We start from the raw sequence: 14,254 nt of genomic DNA on the forward strand, positions 1-14,254 counted from the left end.
AAGGCAAAACAGGCCAATAGTTTCTAGAAACTGCAGTGCATGTAAGGGCTGACATCTATATTTTAGATTATATTATCTGGTCATCAGTTTAGCTGTCTCTTTATCTCTACATAATATGAGATCCTTTATTTTCCATGCCATTTTAAAATGTGCTTTCCTTCTATGATGTCAATTACATCTTAAGTGCTGGCAAAGGAGGACTTGATGAGCTTTACTGTTTTGCTGATAGTCATTTACCTCCACTGCCATTATCAAAATGTTTCTTTTGACAGCTGGTGCCAAAGGAGCTATCCTCATGTAATGATCTTTCCAAAAGGATTTTAGAGGTAGAACACTGTTAACTACTAGGCAGTCCCCATGTGAAACAGATAGGTTTATAGGACTGAATATAGTCTTTAGAGTAGAGCAACTCTGGAGTTAAAGTACATAAACAGATACGTGCATTTAGTTTGGAAATAGTCTCCTAACTGACACATTCATGCAAATAGAACTTCAGTAATACCTGAAAGGGACTGATGCTCGGCAGAGACACTGACAAACCCCCCGGACCAGATTATGCAATTAAGGCACCAGTCCCTTACCTAAAGCCATTAGAGTGTGGGGATAATGTGCATCTGCAGAGCACTGGAAGGAACTCCGGGCAGCATTGTGACTCAGGGAACAATTCCACCACCTGTATTATTTGCTCACTTGTACAAACATGTCACAGCCTTCTGGATGGTCTCTGTAAAGGCAGTTCTGTTTTACCATATGATGAATTCTCTTTTTAAGGTTTCAGAGTAGCAGCTGTGTTAGTCTGTATTCGCAAAAAGAAAAGTAGTACTTGTGGCCCCTTAGGGACTAACCAATTTATTTGAGCATAAGCTTTCGTGAGCTACAGCTCACTTCATTGGATGTGAAGTGAGCTGTAGCTCACGAAAGCTTATGCTCAAATAAATTGGTTAGCCTCTAAGGTGCCACAAGTCCTCCTTTTCTCTTTTTAAGCTAAATATAATGTTAATATCCTATAAAGGGGCCCAATGCACACCCAATGCCGATCTCAAAATGGCTTATAATTGCTTTTTTGGCAGAAATGTGAATTATCTTTAGCAGCTTTGAGGCTATAGAAAAATTCTTCAGTTGACTTAGCTGCCACCTCCTGGGGAAGTGGATTACCTACGTTGAAGGGAGAACCCCTCTGGTCACTGACATGTCACAGTGGTGCAGTGGCCGCATTGCAGCTGAACTGCTGTGGTGTTTTAAGTGTAGACAAGTCTTCAGAGTCTAAGCCAGGGGTAGTCAATTATTTTTTGTCAAGGTCCAAATTTCTGGGTCAAGGTCTAATCAAGGTTCAGACTCCAGAGAAAATAATTAAAAAAACCCAATAATGATAATAATAAGTAAAATAAAAAGATTTCAGGGTCTGTTCAAAAGCATCTGGTGGTCTGGATTTGGCCCATAGACTGCCTGTTGACTACCGGTCTAAGAGATGTAAACTGGCATAGCTCCATTGAAGTCATTTGAGTAATGCCAAATGCCAGTAAGTGAGGATCTGGATCATTGCATTTTGCACCTATTTCTCACAAGTGGGTGTGTTTTTAGAGCTGTTGATTAATCACAGTTAACTCACGCGATTAACTCGATTAACGTGATTAAAAATTAGTCGTGATTAATTGCAGTTTTAATCGCACTGTTAAACAATAGAATACCAATTGAAATGTATTAACTATTTTGGATGTTCTTCTACATTTTCATATATATTGTATTCTGTGTTGTAATTGAAATCAAAGAGTATATTATTTTTATTACAAATATTTGCAGTATAAGAATGATAAATAAAAGAAATAGTATTTTTCAATTCATACAAGTACTGTAGTACAATCTATTCATTGTGAAAGTGCAACTTACAAATGTAGATTTTTTTTTTTACATAACTGCACTCAAAACCAAAATAATAAAACTTCAGAGCCTACAAATCCACTCAGTCCTACTTCTTGTTCACCCAACCGCTAAGACAAACAAGTTTGTTTACATTTACAGGAGATAATGCTGCCCTCTTCTTTTTTACAATGTCACCAGAAAGGTTGAACAGGCATTTGATTGGCACTTTTGTAGCTGGCATTGCAAGGTATTTACATGCCAGATATGCTAAACATTCGTATGCCCCTTTATGCTTCGGCCACCATTCGAGAGGACGTGCTTCCATACTGATGACGCTCCTTAAAAAAATAATGCGTTAATGAAATTTGTGACTGAACTCCTTGGGGGAGAATTGTATGTCCCCTGCTCTGTTTCACCCACATTCTGCCATAGATTTCATGTTCTAGCCGTCTCGGATGATGACCCAGCACATGGTTTTCACTTTCACTGCAGATTTGACAAAACGCAAAGAAGGTACCAACGTGAGATTTCTAAAGACAGCTACAGCACTCGACCCAGGGTTTAAGAATCTGAAGTGCCTTCCGAAATCTGAGAGGGGGATGAGGAGTGGAGCATGCTTAAAAGAGTCTTTTAAGTCTAAGAAGTCTTAAAAGAGCAACATTCTGATGTGGAAATTACGGAACCCGAACCACCAAAAAAGAAAAATCAACCTTCTGCTGGTGGCACCTGACTCAGAGGATGCAAATGAACACGTGTCAGTCTGCACTGCTTTGGATTGTTATCCAGCAGAATCTGTCATCAGCATGGACGCATGTCCTCTGGAATTGTGGTTGAAGCATGAAGGGACATATGAATCTTCAGCGCGTTTGGCATGTAAATACCTTGTGGTGCCGGCTACACCAGTACCATGAGAATGCCTGTTCTCACTTTCAGGTGACATTGTAAAGAAGAAGCAGACAATATTATCTCCTGCAAATGTAAACAAACTTGTTTTCTGAGCAACTGGCTGAACAAGAGGTAGGACTGAGTGGACTTGCAGGCTCTAAAATGTTACATTGTTTTATTTTTGAATGCAGGTTTTTTGTACATAATTCTACCTTTGTAAGTTCAACTTTCATGATAAAGAGATTGCACTACAGTACTTGTATTCGGTGAACTGAAAAATACTATTTCTTTTGTTTTTTTACAGTGCAAATACTTGTAATCAAAAATAAATATGAAGTTAGAGAATAATCTAATGTTAAATCAACTGAACAACAGCAAAGCTGGAGAAGCGAGGAGAAATACTGACTGAAAATTGCTATCAATCATTTTTACTAAACTACTGTGATTTTCAAAGAAAATGATGGCCAAAACTTGTCCCAATGCAGATCACACACAAACCTAAGACATATGTTAGCTCAGATACACTGACTGCTTTGTATAAATATTGCTAATGATTCACTTATGTTGTCTTCTTTCTTGGATATTCGTCAACATTTGAGGAAGATGTAGAGATTGACATCAAGGTTAAGACAATGTCAGCACCATATTCATAGAAATGTAGGGCTAGAAGGCACCTTGAGAGTCATCAAGTCCAGCCCCCTCCAATGATGGTGATTCCTCCCTTGCAGGGCCAGCTCTAGGATTTTTGCTGCCCCAAGGAAAAAAATTTTGCGCCAGCCCCGTTTTTTTTTCCGTGCCCCCTGCCTCCAGCTCCGCTCCTTCCCAACCCCTTCCCCAAATCCCCGGCCCTGCCTCCTCCCCCGGGCATGCCGCATTCCCCTTCCCATTACTTCCTGCGGCTCCCCCCTGCAACCCCCTCCCTAGCTCACCTATGCTCCGCCTGCTCCCCTGAACATGCGGCCGTGCCGCTTCCCCCCCCCCTCAGGTGAGGGAGAGGCAGTGCATTCAGGGGAGCAGGCGGAGCGGAGGTGAGCGAGGGTGGGGGGGGAGCGTAGGAAGTAAAAGGGGGGGTAGAGGAACCGCTTCCTGCCCCAGCTTGCCTCTGCTCCACCGCCGCTGCTCGGCTTCTCCCTCCCTCCCAGGCTTGCCGCGCGAAACAGCAAGCCTGGGAGGGAGGGGAGAGAAGCGGAGCGGGCGGAGGTGGAGCAGAGGCGAGCTGGGGCACATTTCTAGGGGCGGCATGGCCGGCGCCGGAACGCCGCCCCTAGAAATGTGCCGCCCCAAGCACCTGCTTGTTTTGCTGGTGCCTAGAGCCGGCCCTGCTCACTGGGAAGCCTATTCCAGAGCTTAACTACACTTACAGTTAAAAAGTTTTTCCTAATATCTAAACTAAACCTCCTTTGCGGCAGATTAAGCCCCTATTGTAACCACAGACATGGATGGCTCGTGAACCTGTGGCTGGGGGAGGCTCGTCCCAACCCTGCCTCTTCTGCACGCTCTGGAACCCAGAGCCCCCCCCGCCGCAGCCGCTGGACTCCATCCCAGGCTGGCTGGTGCCCACAGCCCTGCCCAGCCCCGGAGCACCAGGAGGGAGAGCGCATGGTGGCGCTGCTGCAGGCTCCCCAGCACTGCGAAGGCGGATGGCGTGGCCCCAGCCCCTGGAGCCCAGCGGCACTGCCGAAGCAGGGTCCTGGAGATGGAAGGTGGGCGGGGTCATGCCTGATTGTTTGGGGAGGTACCGCCTCCCCCAGCCTCCCTTACCTGCTGCCCGTGACCACAGAGCACGAGCATGAGAGAGGATCAGTCCTGTACAAACATACAGGAGGAGACAATCCTTACCTTGAAGAGCTTCTAATCTAAATAGACAAGACAAACAGTAACAGAGAAGCAATGTATAAGGAGAACATCAGAGACATTTCTCTTCTCCACTGACCGGGTGCTACAGCTGATCACACCATCATTCTTGCTCACCTCACAGAAATAGATTCTGGTTCAGCAGGAGTGCCTGCTTTAAAAACACCTATCTGATAGAGAAAGTATTGAAAGGTTGTTGCCAGTGGCTTCAGTTCCTGCCCTGTGGAAGCTCCTGACACAGCTCTGGGCTGTTTCCATGGGTTGGGATCAGGGGTCAGCAGTTTCTCCTGCACCCCTGCAGTGCTTTTGCTGGCAGCTTCTTTGCTCACCCGGGGAGAAGTATGGTTTCCACTGTGGATTTTTCTGGAGATGACAAGCTGGAATAGGGAGGTCAAACAAGCATGAGACAGAGGCCTTTCCAAGGAATACTGTGCTTTCTGCAACAGACGCATTATGTGGCTGTTGTGAGACAGACAGTGTATCACACCAAGCTCTGGTAAGGGAGTTCATATATTGTTAGTGAACATGACAAGAGCATTTTGGACAGCCCAGAAGCAGCTTCTTCATTTCCATGTGGAGGCTTGGATTGCATTTCCATCTACTTGTCTCACTTCCCCAGAACCCCATGCAGGCAGCAAACTCAGTCCCTGGGCAGAAGCAGGTGTTGTTCAGTAGCAATTCCTCTGCATGATTAAAGAAGCCACATTGACAGAGATGGTTGGAAGACCGGGGCGCAGCGGAAAAGAGAAAGAAGGCTGGGGAGAGGGATGCTAAGGACTGCAAAGGGCTCTTGGGAGGGAAGAGTTCTAATTTAAGCAGAAAAAATCCTGGGAAATCACCTACAATGTAATTACTCCAAAGCCTTTTATTTCTAGAGCAACTATGAGAGCCCAAAGCACTTTACCCAGAGCTCACCAAGTAACCCATCATTGAAATACAGTCACTTCTTGCAGCCACCTTGGGCCAGCAACACTCTACTTCAATCTTTAGGCTTGGAAGTGACAAATAAATGCCGCAAGTGAAACTGCAGGGGAATTTAGATCTCGGGAACAAATGAGCATTAGCTGAGTGTTTGTGAGATAATTAGTCCCTTAGTCACTGTGCATGTATGCCCATGACCTAAGTTAGGATCCATGGACCAAATACTATCCTGCTGAAAACCCAAACTGAAATCACTAGAGCTTAATTTCCACCCAAAGACCTGATCCAATGGTCATTGAAATCAGTGGAAAGACTCTCACTGACTTTAATGGGGATTGGATCAGGCTCCAAGTGAATTGCTGCATTCCCAATGTCTAGAAATGTATAGCCTCAGTGAAAAGTGTTACAATGTTGCAACTAATATTGTAGTTTATACTTGTTTTTAAACAAACTGGAGATACAGCTGTGTAAAAAAGATATATGCGGGATTGTAAGACATTTGGATTGCTGCTTAGACCTCTCCATCCCTTTGAAATCTCTTTCCTTGATTAACTACGCTTTTTGCTAAGCATATACAAGGAGGTACTTTATTCTTCAATATACAATTGGTTGTATTTGACGAGTAATCCAGGTTAAACTTTCAATGGCCACTGGCAATTCATTAGGAAAGAGAAACAGACAAACAATCAAAGAAACCATCTATAATACTTGGGGTTTGGGGAAAAATTCCTATTTGCAGTTTAGAGCATAGTTCTAGTCTGACTACTTATTAGGACCTGGAAAGCAACAAGCAAGGAGACTTTGGAAAGAAAGATCAATGTAGCTCTGACAGCCAAGTTTAAGAATACTTGTTCAGCACTAAAGAGAAAAAGTCTGGATTAAAGTGGGAAAGAAAGAAGGGATCAATAGTTCCCATCTCAGAGAAAATGAGGATTACTGGACAAGTCCCTGATCTTAGCCTTCTGGTTGCTGTCACAATTTCTTACTCAGAAATCGATTGCCTCTCTGATCACATTTTTAATGCAGTTTTGTAAGGGTTTGGGTTTACATTTAAAAAGGACAAACAGAAAGGGATAGAAGTCAGAAAGGGCCACCAGTGCTGAACCAGGGTTTGTGGATGCCTCCCAGTTCCTGGCAACACCCTGAGAGAAGAGCATGGCGAATAATTTAGCCTTGGGGCTTCTTTTCAGATTAGTTTTGCCATTTTCCTTGATAGCAGGTAAGAAAATTTCCATTCATGTTTAAAGAGTAATGTATCACGATGGTATGAAAAGTGGGCAAAATTTACCTTTGATGTAATTCCATGGAGGACAGTAGATGTAGACCAGGGATGAAATTGGCCAAAGTCATTTAAAATTCAACCAAAAACAGTATGAGAGCTAAAAGAAAGAAGCTTTAACAAGTTGGTTTTAGAGAACTGCATTTGGCTACAATTTGAACGAGAGATAGTATATAAAATACAACATTGCATTGGATAGAACATCACATACTTCAGATGGGAAGAATACTAGGCAGCCACCTATTTATAGTGTGGTATTATTCATTTACAGAAGATGGAAAACACATTACATTTTCCTGAACCTTGTATTCAAGTGCTATGGTGGTTAGTAATACACAGGATGTATGTTTTGGGACATCTTGGAAGATGTTCTCTCTATTTTCCAAAATATCTTCCTGATGGATAATACTTTTAGAGAAAATTGTTTTGCAATGAAGGATCACTACCAAAATATCATGGCCCCCCTTTGAGGGCCCTCAGATTAAATCCTATTTTGCTCAGTTGATAGGTCTTTTTTTAGTGAAGGTCTGTTTAGTGTATTCTTCTAATGAAGGCCCTGATTATAAAATGTGAATTGATAAAATTGCACTATATTATTATAATTTAATTTATCCATTTATAATTTAATTTATCCTGCTGAGACCTTATTGTTTTTGTACAGCTACTATATCTCTTAAGTTTTAATCATATAACTCTATCCTGGCAAAAACGCATGGACAAAATATTTTCTTTCATTGTTCTACTCTACTAGTCAATTTCATACGCAGGTTTCAATTCAGATAGCTTTGTCTTTACCGCACCAGGCAAACCTGCTCTCCTAAGTTCATATTTTCTTATTGTGGCTTGATTTCTTATTGTTGTACACTTTTGTTTTGAAAAACACTTTGTATTTAATGTATTCAGTAATACTTTGCACTAACAGAGCAAGAGGCTACATTTAGGAAATTTAGCATATAATAGTACAAGTTTATATTAGGGTTAACTGATCATAAAAATATATCAGCTAAAGATTAATTGCAGCTTTGTCCTACATCCTGTATAAGTAAACAATCCTTGAAAGTAGAAACCTGCAACTTCATTACTGTTTTCATAATATTTATTACATTTATTACATAAAATTGGTCTGGATTATACATTTCTTTGTATGGTTTATAATCTAGGTTTCTTTTCCAAATACAATGCTTGAAAGGTGAATTTCCACAGCAAAAATACTTTGCCTTGCAAAGCTGGCCAATTTTTTGTTGTTGTTTTTTAACTTGGTAATATTAGTTTTATAGCTGATTAAATGAAATGCATATTTTCAATGGTTTGCATGTGTTATTGAAAATTGACTTGAAATGGAGGATTGAGGTCAATATACATTTTAAAGTTTAGTGGTCCATTTCCCAACTCTTTCATAAGACCAGGATCCCTTTGATTTCAGTGCAAGCTGTTATAAGAAGTGCAGGATTATACTGTGTGTTTATAGACAGAGGGGTACATGGGAATAGTTATATCTCCTCCCCTCAAAAAAACCCTTCATTAAAATCAAGCATGCTTCAAGCGCATTTCTCATCTATATAATCACAACACAAAAATCTTAAAAATCCCTGGCAAAGGAAAAGTTTGCATCCAAACTACCCCAAATCTAGATTCACAACCACATACTCATCCATATTCCCTTCCTACATACCACCACAACATATTCCCTGCCAATACAAACCTATACCTATCCTCATTTCATACATCTGATTACTTATGATTAAATCTTTATCCTAAGAGTGACTGCTGCAAGTGTGGTAAGGATAATCTTTTTCATACATTATAAAGACATTTAATCTGCACTATGACATCAGGCCACAACAGAGCCTTAATTACGGAATGGTACTGATTCATGTGATAATTCAAGTGATCATCACTTTGATTGTAGAGCATGTTTTATCACTTTCCAGAACTCTTCATAGTTACCATCGATACTTATATGGCTTCCATTAGCAAGCTATCTGAGCAACAAACAGTCTTTAATGTATTTATCCTCACAATACCCCTGTTAGGTAGGGCAGTGTTGTTATGCGCATTTGACAGATGCGGAATTAAAGCAGAGACTAAGTGAGTTGCTCCAGATCACACAGGAAGTCTGTGGCAGAGTAAGGAACTTCTGAGTCCAAGGCTAGTGTCCTAGCCACTGGAACAGCAACTCTTTCCCCCCGTGTTTGTCTCTTTACACTGTAAGCACTTTAGGAATGGGAGTGTATCTTGCTATATGTCCGCAGAGCACCTAGGATATTATGGGTCCATCAAAATAGTAATAAAGAAGAAAAATGAATCTGAGAATGATTAACTGAAGAGATAACAAGGGGCAAAAAATAAAATCAAAGAAGCAAGAGGCAGAGCAAAATAACAGAATACATAATCATGGCTCTTGTACCAAAGAGTGGGGTAGTCTTATGGTTAGAAGTTAGAGGGAATGAGCGATATCTTTGAAGTAAAATATCTAAATTCCTCTACTGATCCAGTGTTAATGACACATACATTCATAGGCTTCGTTTTTATTCCAGTTTATGTCTCAGTTAAAGTCAGTTTGATTATTTCACAGCGATATCGTTCAGATACAACGGGCTGTCTCTGGCCTATCTCATCTTTCTACTGCTTATTCCACTGTTCCCCAAGCCTACAGCGGTCACAATGAAAGGTAGGTGACCGCCTTCAAGTTCTAGACTATCAATATTGTGTTAAAACAAATTAAATTAATTGAATAAGTAGATTCCACCTTGTAGAATTCTACAGAGGCACATTGTGCTAAGTTCTTATTTACTTCCTTTATTTGATGTTTAAAGAGCGTAGCTGCAGTTGTATATCTTTCTATTTATTAGTCCTGGGGGATGGCCCCACTCACGGGCCTTGGGCTGGTGGATGTTTGGCCTTTCTGTGGGTGGAATTGTTTTTGTTCACAGTGCAGTTGGGAAGGGCAGGGAGCTGTTGCCCCATGCATTGTATCCATCTGATTTAGTCTGTTAGTTCTTAGGGCAGGGACCTTGGCTTGTCATGTTTCGTAGGATTCTTGGTGCGCTATCGTAACAAAGCCAGCATTTTATTTTTCAGGAGGCACACAGCAGTTCCTTAGAGCGATAAATTACACCAGCTTCACTTTCCTTATGATCCAAGTGGCGTTTCAGATTGCATTCTACTATCTGCCACCTAATGGTAAATTTCATTTCCACTGCAATAATTTATCCTATGGTAAAGAGCCCAAGGAATTCATCTACGGGAGCAGAATGCCATCATTAGAGATGGGCCTGGATCCAATTACCCCTGAGCTATAAAGGATTTTGATTGATCTCAACTTCTCCTCTGATTGCATTTCTACTCTGGGCTGAAACAAACCCTGGGTCCAAATGTTGCAGTTCAGATACAGCTCTCATTGCTCCTAAAGGTGCCCCTAATGTATTTAAATGTGCTTCAATGCCACTGAAATCCCACAATTGCTAGTCCCTTTCGGAAATCTTGACCCACATGCTTTACATGTGCAGACGAAGCATTTTGCTTGTGCAAATAATGCAAGCATATTCTTTGGAAGTCTTTTGAAAGTCCTTAAAAGTAAAATAGATTATATTCCTTTCACCCCAGTTTTGTTGCCGTATAAAGTGATCCATATGAATGAATCTTGTTTTGGGGTGTTATACTGCACTCACTGAAGACAATAGCAAAAGCCCTCCCTATTTTACTGTTCTGCATGTTATGCAGTATTTCCACTGTCTATAGATTTACTTTTCAAAAGGATGCAGCAGGCAGGAAAGCGAGACGCAAGCCTATTGATGAGAATGAATGTTTGGGTTGGAAAACATTAGGGCAGTGGTTCCCAAGCTTGTTCTGCCACTTGTGCAGGGTGCGCCAGGCTGGTTTGTTTACCTGCCGCATCCTCAGGTTTGGCCGATCATGGCTCCCAGTGGCCGCGGTTTGCTGCTCCAGGCCAATGGGAGCTGCTGGAAGCGGCACGGGCCGAGGGACGTACTGGCCGCTGCTTCCAGCAGCCCCTTTGACCTGGAGCTGTGAACCACAGCCACAGGGAGCCGTGATCGGCCAAACCTGTGGATTCGGCAGGTAAACAAACTGGCCCGGCCCACCGGGGGCTTTCCCTGAACAAGCAGCAGAACAAGTTTGGGAACCACTGCATTAGGGAATCAGTTTATAAACAGGTCTCTTTGTTCTTTTCCATTAGGCTATGGTTGGGAGGATGTGCTTGGTCATTTTGGAATTCTAAGGTAGGATATCAGTTGCATGTCTCTTCTTTTAAGATGTAGACACTGAAAATTGAATGCTTAATAATAATATCACAGATTTGTTTAGGTCCGTAAGAAAGCACAAATTATACATGAGAACCCTAGTATTGTAGGGAATTACAATCCTTCTGCAAGCTATGTGAGCACATTTTGAAGGGGAGAATTAGTTCTTTAGGGTAGGGACCATCTCCTTATCACGTGTTTGTACAGTGCCTAGCACACAGAGGGCCTGACTCTGACTGGGGCCTTTAGGTCCTATTGTATTATACTTAAAAATAAGAGCAATATTATTTTAGTGGTTGATTTAGCAAGTATGGTCAATTAAATATACACTTAGATGTTGCAGATGGGATTGTCTGTTAATATTGGAGATCTCTCTTTTTTTGCTGATCTGAATGAGCTGTAAAAACCTTTCTATCCTATTGGTGTGGGGAAAAAAATCCATTGAATTTTCTTTACTGAGGTCTCCACTTTGCCAGGCTTGACGGTTTGCTCTGAAAAAAATACACTACAAATTCTAACGCCATTTGAACCAGAGATGCAGACTAAATGACCTTGAAACATACACCACTGGAGCTGGTAATTTTGACCAAGTGTTCTATGGCTGACTTTTATAACAAAAAACAATAAAAAAAATGTAAATACCGAGTATCAATAACTCTTTTCTTAATGTTGCAAATGTTATAAGCTGTGTTTATAATAAAACCCTTAGTTTGCTCATGCTCTGCTAATAAAAGATCAAGAGATTTGAAGATTATATTTCTTCATTTCAGCAGATGTTCAATGCCAATTGTGGAAAAAAAGACATCTTAAAAAATTCTGCTCAGTATCTAAGTGTAATATTACCTGCTATTTAATAATGTGGTATTGTACTCTGCTGTGGAATACTGAAACTACAATAAAGCAAATTGCAATAGGATAACCAAGTGCACTTCATTCTTAGGTCCTTTTTTTAATGCACAGATGCATTTCTGGGATTAGTTTTCAGATTAATTATTACAGGAACATTTGGAAAAATTAGACTGTCATTTCTGAGCACTAGCCTCATGTTTCACTCATGTGCTTTCCACTCTGCAGGCTCAGCAAAGTTGATGCTGGAAATGTCATCCGCCTGCTGGTTCCTGACATTGGAATGTTTTTCACTGGCTTCATGGTTATAAAGCTTTGTAAAAAACAGGTGAAACCTCTTATTCCCAAAATGCGGCTTCATTCTGAAGACCAGGAGCAGGATGAGGAGGAGCAGGATGAGGAGGAGGAGGATGAGGAGGAGGAGGAGGAGGTGGTATGTTCAGCATCCTCTTACATGAATTAAGAGACTTCAACAGGCTAACCCACTGGACATTGGGGCAAAATGAATTGGGCTGTGTGTGTGGGAGCCACATGGACACTGGATTACATTCACTTACAGAAACAAAACCCGATGACTGCTCCATAGTGGGCCCGCTATGCAGGGAACTAAAGAAACAATTCCACTCCTTAAGCCAGTGGAGTGAGTCCTGCCTTATGTATTCAGACATGAGAGTTGCTTTCTCCCTATTCATGACTGTCTGTCTAGCCTGATGAGATCACAGGAACAAGCGCTCACACCTCAGACTGTATGGTTTCAGTGAAGTATTTAGGGACTCAAATGTGCCATGGCCATTATGTTTTTCAGTAGCCTTTTGTGCCTAATGCTGCATTGCAGCATATCCATGCTGTAAACCATAGTCCTGGAATCTGTCTGGCAACACTTGGTTTTCATGCTCGGATCTTGCTTAGACATTCTTGTTTCCACAGGACTATGAAATGGAAGAAGGAGACAGTGATGAGGAAGAGACCAACTGTTTATCTGAAGAGGATTTGGGAAAAGAGGCACGTGACCGAAAACCAGGTTTCATTCAGAAAGTCACTACATTCCTAGCAGGCTTGAAAATCATATTTGAAGCCATCCTGACAAGTGCTGGAAAGGTGGTAGCAACTCTTCTATTAGGCTTAGCAGGTAAGAATGTTAAAGCAGGAGGTTAAAAGGAAGTAAGAGTCTTCATCCCGTAAACAAAGCATGAAAAATAAGACAAGCAGCTAGAAGCAATCCTTTTCATCTCCATTGCTTGTTATTTGCTGTTGCCCAGTTATTTTTTTGTTTGATCTATGCATTGTTGTGTTGTTGTCAGCCTTTATTGTCATAGGTTATTGTTGCAAAATTGCAATCACTTATAGGGCGGAATTTCCTTTTCAGAGCTGCAGGGAGACCTTTACACAGCTATTCATTGGAGGTTGGAGAGGGGAATTTGTCTGCAATGGGCAAGTCCCTTGGCCCACTGAAAACTGTGAGGGTCTCATTTTCTTTTCTAGTTAGTTAAGATGGTTGAAGGCATCACCTGAGACTGTGTTCTGCTTGCTTAATATTTATTCATATGGAAATTAATAAATGGCACTTTCACAGTGGCTTCTCTTACTAGTTGGGGTCACTGTCCATCAATTGAGGAGCCACTTTGGCCTGATCTGTGTATCCTGTTTGCTGTGGAACAGAAGCCCTTTCATGGCTGTTTTTTCCCCCCTAGGTATAATTTTGCCTTCTGTGACTTCTGCAGTCTACTTTTTCACCTTTCTCGGCTTGTGCTCCTGGTGGGCTTGTCATCGTCCCATTACCGTGGTCACCTTCAGCAGTTTGTGTGTGATGATGGCTATATTCAGTGCAGGTCACCTTGCTGCCCTTTACCTGTACCAGTTGCCATATTTTCAGGACCTGGTTCCTCCTGATGACATTTATGCCAGGTAAAGATGTCAGCTTCCATACAGAAAAGGATAGGGTTAATACTTTTAAATAAACTGCTCTAAAGGCAGAATTGAAATATATATGAAAGATCCTAAGTTGACCCACTGAGGCAGTATAAAAACAAGTAACATATCAACATTTCCCAAGGAGAGAGATCTGTAGGGAACATTTTTTCTTTTAAGCTTTTAGGACTTCCGTTACTTTGCTGTTGCCTAGTACCTTTTATCGGAGGAGTTCATAGCAATTTATAAACATTAACTAAGCCACAAGTCTTCTGTGTTTTATCATCATCATCTCCATTTTATAAATGGAGGAGTTGAGGCTAAATAACTTCCCCAAAGTCACACAGGAAAACTGTGGCGGGAGAATAGAATGTAATCCAGAAAAATCCTGGCCCAATTGAAGTCAATGGGAGTTTTGCTGTTGACCTCAGTGGGCCAG

The sequence above is a fragment of the Caretta caretta genome, chromosome 13 (genome assembly GCF_965140235.1).
Source record: "Caretta caretta isolate rCarCar2 chromosome 13, rCarCar1.hap1, whole genome shotgun sequence".
NCBI classification, from domain to species: domain Eukaryota; kingdom Metazoa; phylum Chordata; order Testudines; family Cheloniidae; genus Caretta; species Caretta caretta.